Raw genomic sequence first — 18746 nt, 5'->3', positions numbered from 1 at the left:
TTCTCATATCGCTGATTGGTCCATGTTATTGACGTCTTCATCGGTTAGAATGTCAGGTAAGAAAAGTTACACTTTGCGCTCTAGTCAGTGTCTCCATTGTTTTCTCCTACTCCAGGCAGCCTTGCACCTGTTACGAATTACACTGTTGCATTCAGCAAGAATGTCTCCTTGAGCAAGTCGGGTCTCATGAGAAAGAATTTACTACGGCTAAACACACATAACTTTTGGAAAAGTACAGCTTTGTGTCCTTCAGGAAAACAGCACATCGCACGTTTAGACAAATACTGTTTAATATGAGACCAGGCAGCTAGGCCCAGACCCTCGCTAAGCTAAGGCCTATTAGTTAATAAGCAAACTCTTAATACCTAACTCTAATTATGATACATTAGTACAAATTCAAAACATTAGTACATGGTTAATTCAGGATTTGACAATGTTTCATTAATTTTCATATACATTGGTAGCCACTCCCCGTGGGCACATTTTAAACGTGCGCATTATTTTCTATGTTAACACATTTTCTATGCAGCTTCATCACACAATATATTTCAAGCTTTTCATGTTAATATTGCTTTTAAGAGACACACTCCAACACCAGGTGGCCTGTGCCAAGTAAGGATAGGCACAATTAGGACCTCAAAGCATCCGGAGCATTGCATCTCTTCTGAGGAGGATTCAACCCTGCAACATTTTACGCAAAATTGGTCTTTTCAAATATTTACTTCATTACATATAATATCTGATTTGTTGAACACTATGAGGTGTCATTTAAAATGTTACCCATCAGGCAGGGAAATGTCACTCATAAATGCACTGGAAACCTGTAAATGTCACACATAAGCAAACTGAAAACTGGGCAGCTATGCTTCTAATACGCTTTGAAAAGTGTGTGTATCACAGTAATGCTGTTCAAATATTTTATCAGAGCAACGTGCCATACTTATATTACACATCTTGAAAAGTGTGCACATCACCATGATGTACATTCATCCAGGCAGAAATTGTCACTCACAGGGAAAGGTGTGTGCATTAGTGTAATGCACATCCAAACTAGTAGTAGCCAAGTATGCTTATAGCCATCCATGTCATTGTGCCCCTCTCAGGAAACAGCAATCATTGGTCCTGTTTCATGGGACACGGAGCTTGTAAGGGAGTGCCCCTTTTGTCAAAAGGGCTTGCATGTGGGTCTGTAGAATGACACATTGTAGTGGATGATGTAGAAGGTATTGTGACAAGTTATGTTATCTTTTGAGTTTGGCATGCATCCTCGAATCTTTTTTACATGCTTGCCATCCTTATGCTGCTCAGGAAATGGAGGGCATTCTTGGAAATGTGCCTGAGGGACTCCGCAGGCACACAAACAAGTCTCCTGGACCCTAATGGCTCTTCCAGGGATGCCTTAGCGTCTACACAACAGGGAGTGCAGGTTCATTGATTTTACTCCGATAATCAATCAAATGCAATTTCTATGACAAACGCAAGTGAAATTAAATTTGCCCGCAGAACTGACACGGAATGCAGCGCCAACAAATAGGTAGATTCTTCTGCCTGTAAGCATTCAACTGTGCCTCAACATTCCACAGAGTTTTAGAATGTGCAGGCAGTCACGGCTCAAACCACTTAGAGACGCCAGCACAAGGGCACCAAAGATATATAATTAGTGCAGTTGGGGGTCAGGAAGACTCCAACATATAGGCTGCTACCCAGCACCAACCTATCCAAATTCAAAATGCTGAAGGCAAAGATGGAGTCAAATGACTGAAATGATGCCATAGGGGATGGAAGTTGCAGTCATGAACAGTAGACACGCACCTTTCAGGCACTGTCTAGTGCAGGGCAAGCGTACCTCATGAGTGTGGAAATAAATTGAAGAGAAATCATTGGTGGAAGGCTGAGATGAAACTGAGACACAACTACACAATCTTTAAAAGGCCTTTATTCCAGCTATCCTTACTAAGCTGAAGAGGATATGAGAAATTGGGTTGTTGGTTGATTAGGGTGTGAGGTGTGAGTCAGCAGCCATCACAATCTTTGTCAGGGTGAGGCACAAGCAAACCTCAAATTAAACAGTGCTCAACCCTCTGGTAGCTTGGCACAGTGCAGTCAGGCTTAACTTTGAGGCAATGTGTAAAGTATGTGTGCAAAACTTCAAAAAACAATAAAGTGATAATACCATACAGAAAGGATCCCACATCAATTTAGAATAATACAGAACACGTTTTAATAAATAAATCAAGACAAACAAGGCAAAAATCCAATTAGTATAACCCGAGATATTCAAGTTTAAATATTTCAGTGAAAGTAGCTCCAGAAAGCACAAAGTGCCAACTGTGGATATCTGGTCACGCTGGACCTGTACAAAGTCAGAAATTTAGGCTGACCATGATGAAGCGGGGCTGGACATGGACCCATACAGTCCCGTTGCACAGAGTAACTTACATATTGGTGCAGAGAGTTCATGGATCCACATTGTAGATGTGTTGCACCAATAAAGCTATGGATCGGTTTCGAGATAAGGCGATGCGAGGTCTTGTGTCTTCGTCGAGGATCCCATCGATGGGTATTGTGTTGCAAAGTCCAATGTTGAGGATGCAGCACTCAGTCAGGGCGATGCGTCGGTTCCAAAGAACTGTGAGGCTTGATGCAGAGTTCGGGCTATCATCGAGGCTGCTATCAATGAGTGATGTGAGGCCCTGCAACGAGGATGCTTCACACAGTCAGGGCGATATAGGTCTTTGAGGTGGGTATAATCCATGCAGCAGTGGAAATGAGTCGGTTCTGCTCGGGTTTGAGCTGCGCAGCAGAAGAGATTCACCAGTTTTGGGGGACACACTGACACTGGCAGCGCACCTTAAGCCCACTTCCAAAGGTCTAGGGCTAGAGTGGCACCACTTTGAAGGGTAGGCTCACAGATGGCAGAGCCCGGGCGCAGATGCAAGGTTGTGGAAGCCTGTTATGTCCCTGAGGCTTCTGATCTGAAGACCAGCCAACTAGCCCTTGGAGTCACTCTGGGTTCAGGGTTCAAGAGATGCAGGTCCAGTCCTTCTCCCCCAGGCAAGAGGGCAGCAGATCAGCACAGCAGGGCAGGAGTTCCTTCAGAGCGGCAGTCCAGCAGAGTGGCAGGCAGTCCTTGTAGCGGCACAGCAATACTTCTTCCTGGTAGAGTATCCACAGGTCCAGAAGTGTACTGAAGCGGTGGTGTCTGAGGTCCAATATTTCTAGACATTTGTGCCTTTGAAGTGGAGAGAAGCATCTAGAGGTATGCCTTCGAAGTGCCCATGTGCCCTGCCTTCCTGGTCCGGGCTCCAGACTAACTACAGGAGGTAACTGCCCTTTGTGTGGGGACAGGTCATGGCCTATTCAAGTGTAAGGGGGCTGGGCCCAGCTCATCCCTCCCATTCTGCCAATGATGACCCATCAAGTCACATCTAAGTTCCACATTGTGTGGCTGTCTAGGAGGAATACGCAAAGCCCAACTGTCAGCTACACCCAGTCATGTGACCCAGAGACAGGCTGCAGGCACCAAATGGCTAAAGCAAGAAAATTCCAACTTTCAAACATTCCAACATTTTCAAATGTTTGAATGTTGGAATGCCAGCTTTCAAACATTTTCAACATTTTCAAAATTACAATTTAAAATCTGACTTCACCATAAGTTAGGCTTTTAAATTGTGATTCCAGAGACACCAAACATGAAGCGGTTACCTGTTCCCATTTGGAAATTACACTTGTAAATTGTAATAAGGTAATTCCAATGTTATTGTATGGGAGAGGTAGACCTTGGAGTAGTGAAAAATGAATTTAATAGTTTTTCACTACCAGGATATGTAAAACTTAGCAATACATGCCCTACTTTTTAAATACATTGCACCCTGCCCTCTGAGCTATCCAGGGCCTACCCAAGGGGTGACATATGTATTAAAATGGAAGCTTGGGCCTAGTGAAAGGTTTAACTTGTCAGGCCGAAATGGTGGTTTAGAAACTACATACACAGCCTGCAATGGCAGGCTGGGGACATGTTTAAAGGGTTACTTAAGTGGGTAGCAAATTCAATGCTGCAGACCCACTCGTAGCATTTAATTAACAGATCCTGGGCACATGTAGTGCCATTTTACTAGGGACTTCTAAGTACATTAAGTATGCCAATTGGGTATAAGTCAATGTAACATTTTTGACCAGAAAGCCAAGCACTTTAGCACTGTAAAGAGTCCAAAGGCTAGCAAAAACAAACTCAGCAAATACGGGAGTTCTAAAGGCAAAAAGTTACAAAGAAAACAACGTCAAGGATACCAGGATTTTGAGCAGGGGATTGCACCTCAGGCCTCTCTCATTCAATTGAAGGTTCCCAATGGTGAAAGAGACCCATTGTGGCCCAGACACTAGCCATTCTGCACACTACACATGCAAGAGAGATGAGCAGCTTGGTAGGTTGCTGCTTTGAGAGCTCAAGTATAAATCAGCTTGACCTGTTTTATGCTTCTGTCCTTACACCTCCATGCAAAGCTAGTGCTTTTCTTAGATCGCCAAGAGTGGTTCATTTTCTAGTTTCCATCAGGAGGCATCTTCCTACCATTAAATAATTTCTTCCCTGACAACTACCACTATCATTGTTAGGTGTGAATGACATTTTAAAGTAAAAAAGAGACAGTGTTGAAAGAGGACGTACTGGGCTTCCATTGTTTTGGCTATGACAGCAGCATGGCACAGATTTGGTAGTTCCACTTTATTATGCTCTAAACAGTGAGCATTGTCAGGCTGTTGTTATATATGTCTCCACAAGTTCACTTTCACTGTGATTTTCTCTGTCTGGTCCATTGATTCTCTCCTGCTCTTCCTCCATTAACTCTGCTCTTAACCCTTGCAAGAGGCCTTGTGTGGTATCCTTCATAGTGGTTCCATCCACCACCAGTGTTTCCCCTGTTTTTCTTAGCACAATAGAATTTTCCTGCTTGACATTCCATTGTCTGGTTCAGTCAAACAGTTCTCCCCACACTGTGCTGTGCTTGGGGTATTACCAATAAACCTCTCTTAGTGGGGACCACCTCCTGTTTTGTTTGTTCTTACATTTGCCACACCTTGACACCAAAACAATAGTAGTCAACAGGTGTCATTAATTTTTCTAGTCAGCTCCTCCCTCCGTCTCTATGAATACATTTTGCACAATCTGCTTTGGAAGAGCGAAACCTTAGCCTCCCTTGTTCATCCTAGAAATTTGGTCTTGGACCCCTTAGAAGAAAATAAGCTACCCCCTCCCTACTTCAAGGCTGCCTGCAGTGTCTTCAGCTAGTCTTCCTTCTCCTGGCTTCTTGTCCCCATCCTGCTGATCCTTACTGTTGCAACAATATTGTCATGTCCTCCTGATCTCAGCCCACAAAAGACCACAAGGAGACCGGTAAGGGTGCGAGCACGCCTTCTCTTTATTCTTTGTTCTCAGTCCCCATACAGGCATTATGTCCTTTCTTTCCGGATGCCCAGGTTATGTGTGTAGCCCTCCCTACTGACTGGAAGTGGTATCCGGTGACTAGTCACCTCCTCTCCTCCCAGTCGGGTCAGTGGGCAGTGTGTGTCGGTGGTCCTAGTGCCCACTCTTACTTGCGCCCTTTATTCCAACAGATATGATCTGAAACCTGCTTTTATCTCGTCATTAGAAGGTTAAATGCCTGCTAACTAGTAAAAAGCAAACTGCTCCCAGCTACTACAAGGTTGTTTTTGATATCTTGGACTAGTCTTCCTCATTCCTGGTCTGTTGGTACTACCCCTGCTGACCCTTACCACAGCAACGATATAGCTGCAACCTGGTCAGTGCACTGCTCTGGCTCCAGTGGCTCCACCTTGCAAGTAGAGCCCTTTCCCTGGCTCCTCTGAACTCCTGAGCCGTGTCAGGAGTTCGAGGCCCTCCTCCACCCATAGGCTTCTGCCTGCGCCTCATCTCTGGTGTCTAGTGGGAGAGCTCTTCTTTCCTACTAGGCTACCTTCTGCCTCTCTCCTCCTTTCTCTGCTTTGCTCTCTGCTCTGCTTCTCTTCTGTCCCTTTGTGCTCCTTCTGCTTCCCTACTCTCTTCCTCGTTTTTCTCTCACTCCACTCTCTCTCTCTCACTTTCGCTCTCCCCACTCACTCTCTCTCCCCCGCTGTTGCTGCCCCTGCGGCCCTGCCCCCTTTTTGCAGCCGTCCCCTTTTTCATGCCGTTTTTCCCCCCCGCTCCCACCTCCCAGCTGTCCTCTCCTCCCCCCCACCTCCCTACTTAATGGCGGCCGCTGCGTGGTAGGCTGAGCAATACCACTGACCTGGTCAGTGCACTGCTCTGCCTCCCGTGGCTCCAACTTGCAAATAGAACCTTTTCCCTGGCTCCTCTGAACTCCTGACACCTGTCAGGAGTTCGAGACCCTCCTCAACCCGCAGGCTTCTGACTCTGCCTCATCCCTGGTGTCTAGTGGGAGAGCTCTGCTTTCCTACTAGGCTACCTTCTGCCTCTTTCCTCCTTTTCTCCTCCTTTCTCTGCTTTGCTCTCCGCTCTGCTTCTCTTCTGTCCCTTTGTGCTCCTTTTGCTTCCCTACTCTCTTCCTCGTTTTTCTCTCACTCCGCTCTCTCTCTCTCACTTTCGCTCTCCCCGCTGTTGCTGCCCCACCCCCTTTTTGCAGCCGGCCCCTTTTTCACACCATTTTTCACCCCCGCACCCTTCCCAGCTGTCCTCTCCTCCCCCCACCTCCCTATTTAATGGCGGCCACGCAGCGGACGCACCAAAGGTGTGCCAAAAGTAAGCCTGCCTGCGCCCGGACCGCACCCAGCTCCAGAACCTCTGGCTCCTGTCCCCCCGACTGCCGCCACGCACGTCTCCACTATGACGATGCCACCCTCCGCACCCTCAACACCGGCTGCTCTCCCACCTGCCTTCAAGTCTCCCTGCAGACCACCCGTGGATCCTTCTCCTGCCGAAACTGCACCTTCACCAGCCTCCACGTCAACGACCCACCCACCAAGGCAGGGCGCAACCATCTCAGATGTATCCTCCTCAACACTCGCTCCGTCCACAAGCATGCAGTAGAGCTATGGAATCTACGCGACTCAGCCTCCCCAGATACCGCCTTCCTGACCAAGACCTGGATGAACCCCTCCTCAGCGCCTGACATCGCCATAGCCATCCCTGACGGCAACAAGATCACCCGCAGGGACCACTCCAACAAACCAGGAGGAGGCATCACCATCGTCCACAAGGACACCCTCAGGATCACGACCAGCACCGAAGATGCCCTCAGCACCGCCGAACACCTGCACTTCCAGATCCACACTGACCCAAACACCACCCTCCGAGGGACCCTCATCTACAGGCCTCCCGGCCCCCGTCAGCAGTTCAGCGACTCCATCACCGATGTCATCAGCACGCACGCTCTCGCATCCACTGACTCCTCGGGGACTTAAACTTCCACCTCGAGAACACCAACGACAACCACACCCTCACCCTGCTCGACAACCCCTCCAACTGCGACCTCAAACAGCTCGTCACGACTCCGACCCTCTACGCAGGACACACACTCGACCCTATTTTCTCTGCCAGCAATCACTTCTCCTTCAGCCACACCACTGAACTCCACTGGACAGACCACCGCTGCATCCACTTCTCCTTCAAGGAACCCACAACACACCAACACCCACAACGGATCCCCCACCGCAGTTGGAACAAGGTCACCGAAGACCAACTTATCGCGACCCCCTCCTGCAACCCACCCATCGACACCACTGACACTGATGCAGCTGCTCGCAACTTCATGCAATGGGTCGACACCTGTGCCAATACTCTCGCCTCAATCAAGAATCCCTACAACAGATGCACCGACAGAAAGGCCTTCTGGTTTACCGCCGCCCTCCACGAATCTAAGCAAACCTGCCGAAGACTCGAAAAAAAGTGGCACCAAGATCAGACTCTGTACCACCACTCAGCTTTCAAAAACACCATCCGCAGATACCACCAACTCATCCGAGCTGCCAAAAGAACCACCTTCAATGACCGAATCAACCACAACACACACAACTACAGAAGATCATCAACAGCTCCTTCGAGTCTGTCACCGTCCCAGAGAGCTGGAAACACGCCGAGATCAACACCGTACTCAAAAACACCAAAGCGGACCCAAAGGACCTCAAGAACGTCTGGCCTATCTCCCTGCTCCCGTTCCTGGCAAAAGTCATCAAAAAGGCTGTCAACAGATGTTAGAAATGTGGTCTTTGGTTGATAGTCAGGTTACCCCCTGTACAAACAAGGACCCTCACTCTAGTCAGTGTAAAAGAGAATCACTTTCAGCTAACCCCTGCTTACCCCCTTGGTAGCTTGGTAGCTTGGCAGAGCAGTAGGCTTAACTTCAGAGTGATAGGTGTAAAGTATTTGTACCAACACACACAGTAACTTAATGAAATCACTACAAAATGACACAACACAGGTTTAGAAAAATAGGAAATATTTATCTAAACAAAACAAGACTAAAACGACAAAAATCCACAATACACTAGTCAAGTTATTCATAGAAATGCAAAAAGAGTCTTTAAGTAGTTTTAAACCCACACTTACGCTGTTAGCGTGAAAAGGTACCTTGGGTGTGTCAAAAATAACCCCGCACGGGCGAGTGTGCATCAAAAAGGGCTTGCGATGCGCCGATTCCACTCACGAGCAGGACCTTGCGTCATTTCTCCTTTCTTCAGGTCGGGTGTGTCGTTTCTTGTCTCTGCAGGAGAGTGATGCGTCGATCCGGTCAGCACTCTCGGGTCCGGGCAGGCCTTGCATTGTTTTTACACGCCCAGCAGTACTTGCGTCAGAAATCCAGCTGCACAATGATCCGAAAACCACGGAGCATGGGATGCGATCTCCCAGCCTCCGTCAGCGATGCTGCGCATCGTTTCTCCTGCTCCTTGCGTCGATTCTTCGACCATGTTTCCAGCGAGCATCGATTTTCAGCCGCAGAGCTGGTGGCGCGTTGTTTCTTCAGCCGCAGATCGGAGTTGCGTTGATCTTTCCGCCACACAGCGGTCTGTGCGTGGATTTCCTTTTCTTTAGGCTGCCAGCTTCTCCTTTCAGGGTCCCTGGAACTGGATGGGCACCACAGGGCAGAGTAGGAGTCTCTCCAGAGACTCCGGGCGCTGGCAGAGAGAAGTCTTTGCTGTCCCTGAGACTTCAAACAACAGGAGGCAAGCTCTAAATCAAGCCCTTGGAGATTTCTTCTCAAGATGGAAGGCACACAAAGTCCAGTCTTTGCCCTCTTACTCTGGCAGAAGCAGCAACTGCAGGATAGCTCCAATAGGCACAGTCACAGGCAGGGCAGCTCTTCTTCCTCAGCTCTTCTCCAGGCAGAGGCTCCTCTTGTTTCCAGAAGTGTTTCTAAAGTCTGTGGTTTTGGGGGGCCTTCTTATACCTAATTTCTCCTTTGAAGTAGGCCTACTTCAAAGTAAAGTCTCTTTTGAATGTGAAATCCTGCCTTGCCCAGACCAGGCCCCAGGCACTCACCAGGGGGTTGGAGACTGCATTGTGTGAGGGCAGGCACAGCCCTTTCAGGTGTGAGTGACCACTTCTCCCCTCCCTCTAGCACATATGGCTCATCAGGATATGCAGGCTACACCCCAGCTTCCTTTGTGTCACTGTCTAGTGTGAGGTGCAACCAGTCCAACTGTCAAACTGACCCAGACAGGGAATGCACAACAGGCAGAGTCACAGAAATGGTATAAGCAAGAAAATGCCCACTTTCTAAAAGTGGAATTTTCAAACACACAATCTTAAGATCAACTTTACTAAAAGATGTTTTTTGAAATTGTGATCTCAGATACCCCAAACTCCACATGTCCATCCGCTCCCAAAGGAAATCTACACTTTAATCAGATTTAAAGGTAGCCACCATGTTAACCTATGAGAGGGACAGGCCTTGCAACAGTGAAAAACGAATTTAGCAATATTTCACTGTCAGGACATATAAAACACATTACTTTATGTCCTACCTTAACCATACACTGCACCCTGCTCTTGGGGCTACCTAGGGCCTACCTTAGGGGTGTCTGACATGTAAGAAAAGGGAAGGTTTAAACCTGGCAAGTGGGTCCACTTGCCAAGTCGAATTTACAGTTAAAACTTCACACACAGACACTGCAGTGGCAGGTCTGAGACATGATTACAGAGCTACTTATGTGGTTGGCACAACCAGTGCTGCAGGCCCACTGGTAGCATTTGATTTACAGTCCCTGGCACCTCTAATGCACTTTACTAGGGACTTAATAGTAATTCATATATGCCAATCATGGATAAACCAATCAACCATACAATTTACACAGAGAGCATATGCACTTTAGCACTGGTTAGCAGTGGTAAAGTGCTCAGAGTTCAAAAGCCAACAGCAACAGGTCAGAAAAAATAGGAGGCAGGAAGCAAAAATATTGGGGATGACCCTGCATAAACTCAAAAGTCTAACAACAGACAACTAACCCGCTTCCTTGAGGCGAACTACACCCTGAACCCTTCCCAATCCGTATTCCGCAGCAACCACAGTACCGAAACCGCCCACCACCGACGACATCAGAACTATACTGGACAGCGGCGAAATCGCAGCCCTCATCCTCCTGGACCTCTCAGCCGCGTTCAACACCGTCTGCCACCACACCCTATGCTCACGCCTCAGCAATGCAAGAATCGGTGACAGAGCTCTGGACTGGGTCACCTCCTATCTCACCCGCAGAACCCAGAGAGTCCGCCTCCCCCCATTCCACTCGTACGCCACTGGAATAATCTGCGGCGTACCTCAGGGTTCGTCCCTCAGCTCGACCCTTTTCAACGTCTACATGTCCCAGCTCGCTAACATCGCCCGATCCAACAACCTCAACATCATCTCATATGCCGACGACACCCAGCTGATCCTCTCTCTCACCAAGGACTCCGCCAAGTCCTACCTCCACGAAGGAATGAAGGCCATCGCCGAATGGATGAAGAGCAGCTGCCTCAAACTCAATTCCGACAAGACAGAAGTCCTCATCTTCAGCTCCACCCCCTCCGCATGGGATGACTCCTGGTGGCCTGCCACTCTTGGAGCCACTCCAACTCCCACTGATCACGCACGCAACCTAGGATTCATCCTGCACTCGTCATTATCCATGACCCAGCAAGTCAACGCCATCTCCTCCTCCTGCTTTAACACCCTTTGCATGCTCCGAAAGATCTACCAATGGATACCCACCGAAACCATAAGAACAGTCGCCCAAGCCCTCGTAAGCAGCAAACTGGACTATGGCAATGCCCTCTACGCAGGAACCATGGCCAAACTCCAGAAGAGGCTGCAATTCATCCAGAACGCCTCCGCACGCCTCATCCTGGACATCCCCCGCCACTGCCACATCACAGACCACCTGAGAAACCTGCACTGGCTCCCAGTCAACAAGAGAATCACCTTCAAACTCCTCACCCACGCTCACAAAGCACTGCACAACACCAGGCCAGAATACCGCAACAGACGGCTCTCCTTCTACACCCCGACCCGGTATCTCCGCTCCGCCGACCCCACCCTTGCGACCGTCCCACGAGTCTGCAGAACTACAACCGGCGGTAGATCATTCTCGCACCTTGCCGCCAAAACGTGGAGCACTCTTCCCACCCTCCTGCCCCAGACCAAAGACCTCCTTACCTTGAGGAAACTTCTCAAGACCTGGCTGTTCGAGCAGTAGCAGCACTTCCCTCCCCCTCTCCCCCCCCCCCCCACCCCCCCCAACCCCCCCCTCCCAAGCGCCTTGAGACAATCACGGGTGAGTGGTGAGCTTTACAATTTTCTGATTGATTGAACCTGCTTTTTTCAGCATTAGTTTGAGTACACCAAGGCTTGCTGTTAGTTATATTTTTGTGGAGTTCGCTGCCAAGTGCCAGGTGTCCCTAGTTTTCACAATCACACAATCACATTTTTACTAATAGTTTTTAAGACGTTTTTTTGTTTTTTTTCAGTAAAAACCTGGACCTTTGTGTTGCCACAAACCAAATGTATCCTCAGTCAGTTTAGAAGACCCGTTGGAAAGACTGGTATGTATGCTTGTGTCATTTCTAAGATCTAGTAAATGCGGATTTCTTGGAAGGGGAATGGCCAGTCACTGTCCGCCAGTTTTTAAAATCTTCTGTTTCAGATCTCTGAACTGCTTAGGCACTTTTACATGAAATGCACTGTGGTTCAATTTTTTTTTCAAATGTGGAAATCTCTATGTGCGAGCTCAGAAAGGCCGAACAATAAACATCGACCACCTTGCAGTTAACATCATTATCCTAGGTCACACATTGCAGAAGTCGGACTATATTTACGGCCTGACCTGGCGTAGAAGTACAGTGATGTACTGGTAGTCACGGGGCAGCCTCTCCATGTTCACACCTCGGCCCTTCAGAATTTACAGTCCACGGGAAGGGAGGTGCTCACAGACACGATGAGGTCAAACCAGACACCGGTCCATCTGGAAGGCCGAAAGCGACCCCCTCTCCCCTCCACCGGGCGTTGCTGTAGTTGTTGAGTGAGAGCACTTCCCAGCAATTTGCCCATCAAGTTGGGTTTTCAAAATTGCATATCCTTTTCGAGAATATTTACAACTGTCAGTACCAAAAGTGCGATTTCTCACCAGCATTGAGAGTTCTAAATCTATGAAATGAAAATAAATGTACCTTTTAAATTGTGGTGCGAGATGTTTGTTGTGAATGTTTAACAGCGAAACCTTTTTTGCCTGGGTACAGGAAGTAATGTCGGGGTAGTTTGTTTACAGGAAGTAATGTCGATATAGTATGCTTTTACGAAAGCTTAGGCAGAATGGGTTTTATTAATGGTAGACCTTACTAAATGAAGGATTATCCTCTCACTTTGCTTCCTACTTCCATCCATGTTTGGTATTACATTTTGGGGTTCGGGTATGATGTCGCTGTTTCTTTGTGTCTGTTTGGCCAACTCGGGGTTCAGGAGCTCTTTTCTGCCTGCCTTAAAGTTCATTGCCTCTTTTTTGGTCATTCTGGGTACATTTCCATGTTGGTAGTCACAAAATATACATTGATTATTTAGAGTCGTTTGTTGGCTCGATCGTGGGTGCTCCGACTCAGCAACTTTTTCAATTGGTGGTTCTGATTGTGACGTCGAGCTAAATGATTCTATTGACCAGTCCAATTGACCAGTTCTGCTTCCATTCGCGTTGGTTTTTCTATGCGTCTGTTTATGGTTGCCACCTGTTCTGATAGTAATTGTAAGCATATCGTTGTCTACACTCATTGTTTTTTTGCTTATGTCTTATGTCTTCTGGGTCACTGACTTGTTGCTTCGGATTGTTCAACTATTTTATAGTCTCCCAATATCCTGGATCCAGCCTGGACTTCTGTTTTTGTTATCAGTGATTGCGGGGGTGGAGGGGGGAGAGTAGAGTCTTCTGTTGTGTCTTGTTCGAGCTTCTGACTGTAGTGGATAGATCTAACAGTATTTCTTGGAGAGGATGCCCAAGAAGCAATCTTGAGGAACTTCGGAAAAGTTAGTGGGAGGTCTACTATACTTAGCAGTATACTTTTCATTGATTCTAATGACCCCTGGCATGCTTGCTCGGTGCTTACATGTACAATCTGGTTGCAGGATACCTCCTGGCCACTCTTCTCTTCTTGCTCTTTATGTATGAGGCTTTAAATTCACATGGCTGACTCAACAGGGTGGTTGTTCTTGCTACCTCTAGTTTCTTGAAATAGTTTTGTTTCACTTTCTTAATTTCATCATTGAATGATCGATGGCTCACATTTAATATTTGTGGAATTTCATTTTTTGACTTTTTTGGTTGAGTTTGAGTTTTCTTTTGGCATATGGCCCTTGAGACCTATATTTTTTTATCTTCTATGTTATCTGTCTTTTGCTGCTGTGATCAGGGATCTCATTTTCATTTGAATCTGCGGAGGTTATATTTTGGTTTTAAAGTGCATTAACCATCTGATCAATAGTTCATTAAGAGGTGAAAAACAAAGCCTTCAATCCTTTTTTCTTGAATTAAAATTTGTATTAATCTTCTAGTTGTATAAAAACTTGATCTTCAATTTCTTCACCACTTTCTTTTTCCAAACAAACTCTGAAACGATACCTACAAAATGTAGGCATAGTGGGTGTAGGTTGTGCTGAGAAATGCCTCAATCACCCCCATTTTTCACTGGATGTAGGAGGACATTCTCCACTTGGATACATGTTTTCATTTGGAAAAAAGGAAGCAATCTGCAAAGGCAAGTTTCTTCTAAAGCTATTCACATTTGAAAGCTCTTTGTGCCTTGTTATATGTAGTGCAAAGTGGAAACAAACGACTAAAAGGTGTAGATTTGCTCTGGGTGCAGAGACACTTTCATGAATTCCTAAAAAACATAAATATGCTCAAATTGTAGACTTGTGCCAACGCTGTCTGGATTTCGTAAATTGTTGTGAATCATGTTCTATACGTGGCTATAGTATTGCAATAGAATGTGTGCTAATTGTCCAAAAAGGGATTTGTCAAGTGATAGTGTAGTTGAGGGGACATCCTCCGTTCTACCATAACTAATGACTGTGCAAGCGTATTCCCCAAGTTATACGGTTATATTTCCTGCTCGGTGTTCTCGGCATGATACAGATGACAGGCAATGACTGAAATGTACTTTCTGGTGTCAGCAGTACTGTTCTGCATGCAGTGGGATTAATGAAAGGTTTAAATCTAAGCCCTCCTCCAGACAGCTTTATGTGTTACGGGAACTGGTCGCGCTTTCTGTCTAACATGCTGTTCGGGAATGTCTACAGAGGGTCATAATTTCGTTCACTAAAAATAGTCCTCGAGGCGTAGTCATCCGTCAGTGGCAATGCATCCCGAGTCCAGCGAGAGAGTATTGAGGCGTTAAAGCGCCTGTCGTCATTACGGATGCGTGACATACTGACCTATCAGGGTCAGGTAACCTGTGCATGGTGAAGATCGCGTTAATTGTGCTGCCATTTTAGTGTTTTTTGTACGTGAAAACCACTAATGGGCTCCTTCCGGCTGAATGCAAGAACCTTTTACTGCCTTGTCTGGCGCTTCTGCTTACAGAGACATTTATTATGAGGTAGAGCACACCTACTGAAAAAAAAATGCCCTTAACAGAGACTTTATGAAGCTCAAAAGTTCGCTCATAGGCAGGGCCACTGGAATTATGCGGCAGGGGATGGCCAAGTTATGTGACAGGGTTGAGTAAATTATGCGGCAAAGAAAGGCAAATTATGCAGCATAACGCAGCACATTTTGTGATAGTATTACTTCATTATTTTGTTCATTTTCAGTCTTGTTAACACTGTCTGGGTATTGGTTTCTCCTTATTAGTACCAGGTTAACACCCAAATATAGCAAGAAGCAACAAAAATGTAAGTAGACAACCTTTGCAAAGGGCCTTCCACTGCACAGCAATGCGTGATGCTGCATTTTTAGTAACTTTTGAAGTTCTTGAGCTAGAAACATTTTTTTTTGTTAAAATCTGCAGATTATGCATCAGATGATGGATTAAGTGGCAAGTAGGGCAAATCTATAATTATGTGAAAATTGCTGCAGTGGCACAATCACATAATTCCAGTGGCTCTCCTTATAGGAGATAGGAAAATATAAATGAAGGAAAATGAAGAGCACTACAAATAACCTTGAAACTAGAAGTGGCCGTGTCAAACTGTATACCAGATTAAAACGGTCTGTAAAAACTGCAGATTTTTAAACAATTCCATGTAGTATAGGAGTAATATGATATTTCATGGGTGCCTCTTAAAACCTGCTGCCAAACGTATGACGTTTTAAAATTCATTTATTTGAAAATGATGTTGTAAAAGGAACAATGCAGTTCAATTTTCTCATTTTTTTATTGGAAAGTAGTGACTGCCAGCCTCTGGAGAAAGACAGCTTCCATAGGCGGTACTTGATGACTTTTATTATTTCATGAGTGTCCACACAGAACCTCCTGAAACCTGGAGTTTTATGGTCATATTATTTGCAAACTGAGTCGTGATATTTACCATTTGGCCTCAACAGTTTGAGAATTTGATGAAGGGGGCATCAATCCAATCCTTACTAGAGTGAAGTGGTTTAACTTGCTTCACTCTGCCATTCAGGATATGAGTTAAAGGGGAGGAGGTCATTTTATTTATTTGGCTACTTCCTTGAACAGAGAACAGCTCTGGAACGTCCTGTCACACACAATAAGCAAAGTTAAGCCAGCACCAATGCAAGATCAGAATAGGCACAGCAGCTGTGAAGGATTCTGTAATAGGTGTAATGTCGCCGACAGCAAGACTCACTCCACTGCAAGTTAGCAGTCTAGCTACCTTATGACAGGACTGCATGGGCAGGGCCTGGGACAGGAAAGCGCAATGAAGAGGAGAGATTGGGACAAGTCTTGTGTGGGGCTAACTACGCACCAGTAGGCCACATACGCTTAAGAAATAGGGAACTGCTAAATAAAGCAATCTCTACCATCCTTCTACCTTGGTCCTCATTCTGCACCGGCCAGCTTCTGTGTGGTATTGATCCTTCCACCTCTGGTTGGTGACCAAGGTGAGCCCAAAAGCCCAGTATGCAATCCAAAGTTGTGCACAACCATGTTGAAAGTGTAGCTGAAAGTGACCCAAAATGCAATATAAAATGGGTGCAGGACTGAATTAAATAAAAGCAGCGAGCACAGCAGCACATCAGGTCAAGCAACAAGTAGACCGGCAGAGTTTCTTCTTCCTTCAGTGCTCAAGGTGAACATCGCTGAAGGCAACAACTATTACCAAGGAATACTGGTGCAACAGGTGAACGCAAGGCCCAGGAGCACTTAAGGGCAATCAGTGCGCAAACAAGAATACTCGCAATATATCACCCTAGCAATTCAGAGACACACTGAAGTGAAAACTAGACGAATTTAGTGAAACCTTGCCCACCGCATCCAGACTATCTCATGCAACCCGGGAGGTGGTCATCCTGAAGCCAAGAGCCCTCAGGAGGAAACTATTGAAGTTTATAGGTGCCATATTGAAGTATGGCATCACAGGAAACGGCATTAATGCTAGGGGAAACCAAGTCAGGTGCCATATGAGAACAACTGAAGACACCATCTTGTATTCGGGTGGACCAAGGGAAACCCCAAAAATCTGTCAGCTAATGCCCAGGCGACACCAAAGCAGGCAAAGTCAACTAAACAAACAAAAAGCAAATCAAAGATAGCAACACAAGACAAAACCCAGGAGCAGGAAGCCTGAGACAAAGCCAGGCAAAGGGTCAGCATCATATCTCCAAGAACCCATACAAGCTGACATCATTGAGAGGTCACAAAGACCGTCACTGTTAGTATCCCCACTGGTGCAGCACAGAATGACAGGTGTAATTAGGTACAGGCATGAGGTTGCCAAAAAAAGCAACACCTTGGACCACACTTTTCTGACCTGATCCTCAATGGAGTGCAAGTATTCTCAAGCTGGACCTCAATGAGGGTGCTAGCGCAGGTGTTTTAGTAAGAAATTATTAATGAGTGTTTATGTATTTTGAATAATATGTTTATGTAGAAAATGAAGTAACATAGAAAAATAATTCACACGTTTGAAAATGTGACCTCGAAGAATGGCCAGTAAATGTTAACGAGTTGTACTAATCAATAATTAATAATGAAATAGTAAATATGTGTTAGACTAATGCAGTAATATGTGAAATTACGGGTTATGAAGTATGCTTTAGCTTTATAAATTGTAAGACTTAACTTAGCAAGTGTCTTGGCCGATTTTGCCAGGCCTCATGTAAAAGCTGTATTTCTTAGCGTTTAATAAAAATGCTGACCAAGTGGATTAAACTGTGAAATGTCTATTGTATTGTTTAAATGTGCTTAACTGAAGCTTTCCATGGGAACCGACTGCTAGGAGATGATTTTCTTTCTAATGCAACATTTTATGTGTAATGTGTGTGACTCTTCCTGGACAAGAACAATGAAGATACTGACTAGAGTGGAAGCTGCAACAATATTGTTACCTGACAAGCCGGATGATGAAGACATCATAAGATGAACCAATCAACAATATGAGAACGGAGAAATATTAGAATTCATAGATTTGGTATAGTAGTTTTATTGGACAGAGTGTGAACATACGATTAACTGACCAATATCGAATTAGGGGATAGTTTAGGTGACTTTGATATATCAACGCCACAGGGGGAAAAGACTAGAGACTTGAGACTTAGGAGAGGGAGAGATTTTAGGAGACTTAGAGAGAGAGAGATTCATTCCGATATTCTGGCTCATTGGGTTCATATTCCCTGACTGAGAATCTTATGCCTTGCTGATCAACTGATGTCCTGTGGACAAAGACTGATTCTGCTTTGCTGACCCATACCGAGGATAGGTATACAATTGAATTGTGATTGTTATGCATATTTGCTTTTTCTTCTAGGTACCAACTGCGCTGTTTTGTCTATGACTCTATCTTAGTTAGATGTTTTCCAAATTGGTGTTATTAAATTGGTTTTGCATGAAGCCCACCATGCTGATGCTAATCTGGTGTTTGTTGAGGATCCTGACTTATGACAAAAGAGAATAATGCTTGATGGATTTCTCTGCTTAACTTCATGTATTTTATCTCGCTGACGCAGCTGACTCAGCTGACTCTGCTACTGATTTGCACCGTAACTTTAGAATGTGTTGTAGTTCAAGCTTTGATTAGATTGCATTTCTTCCACCGCTTTGGGCAACCAGTGTTGTTTTTGTATGTGTTTCATTTGATTTTGAGATTAAT

Source organism: Pleurodeles waltl, chromosome 5, assembly GCF_031143425.1.
Source record: "Pleurodeles waltl isolate 20211129_DDA chromosome 5, aPleWal1.hap1.20221129, whole genome shotgun sequence".
Taxonomy (NCBI): Eukaryota; Metazoa; Chordata; class Amphibia; order Caudata; family Salamandridae; genus Pleurodeles; species Pleurodeles waltl.
Note: the sequence above shows the minus strand (reverse complement) of the source record.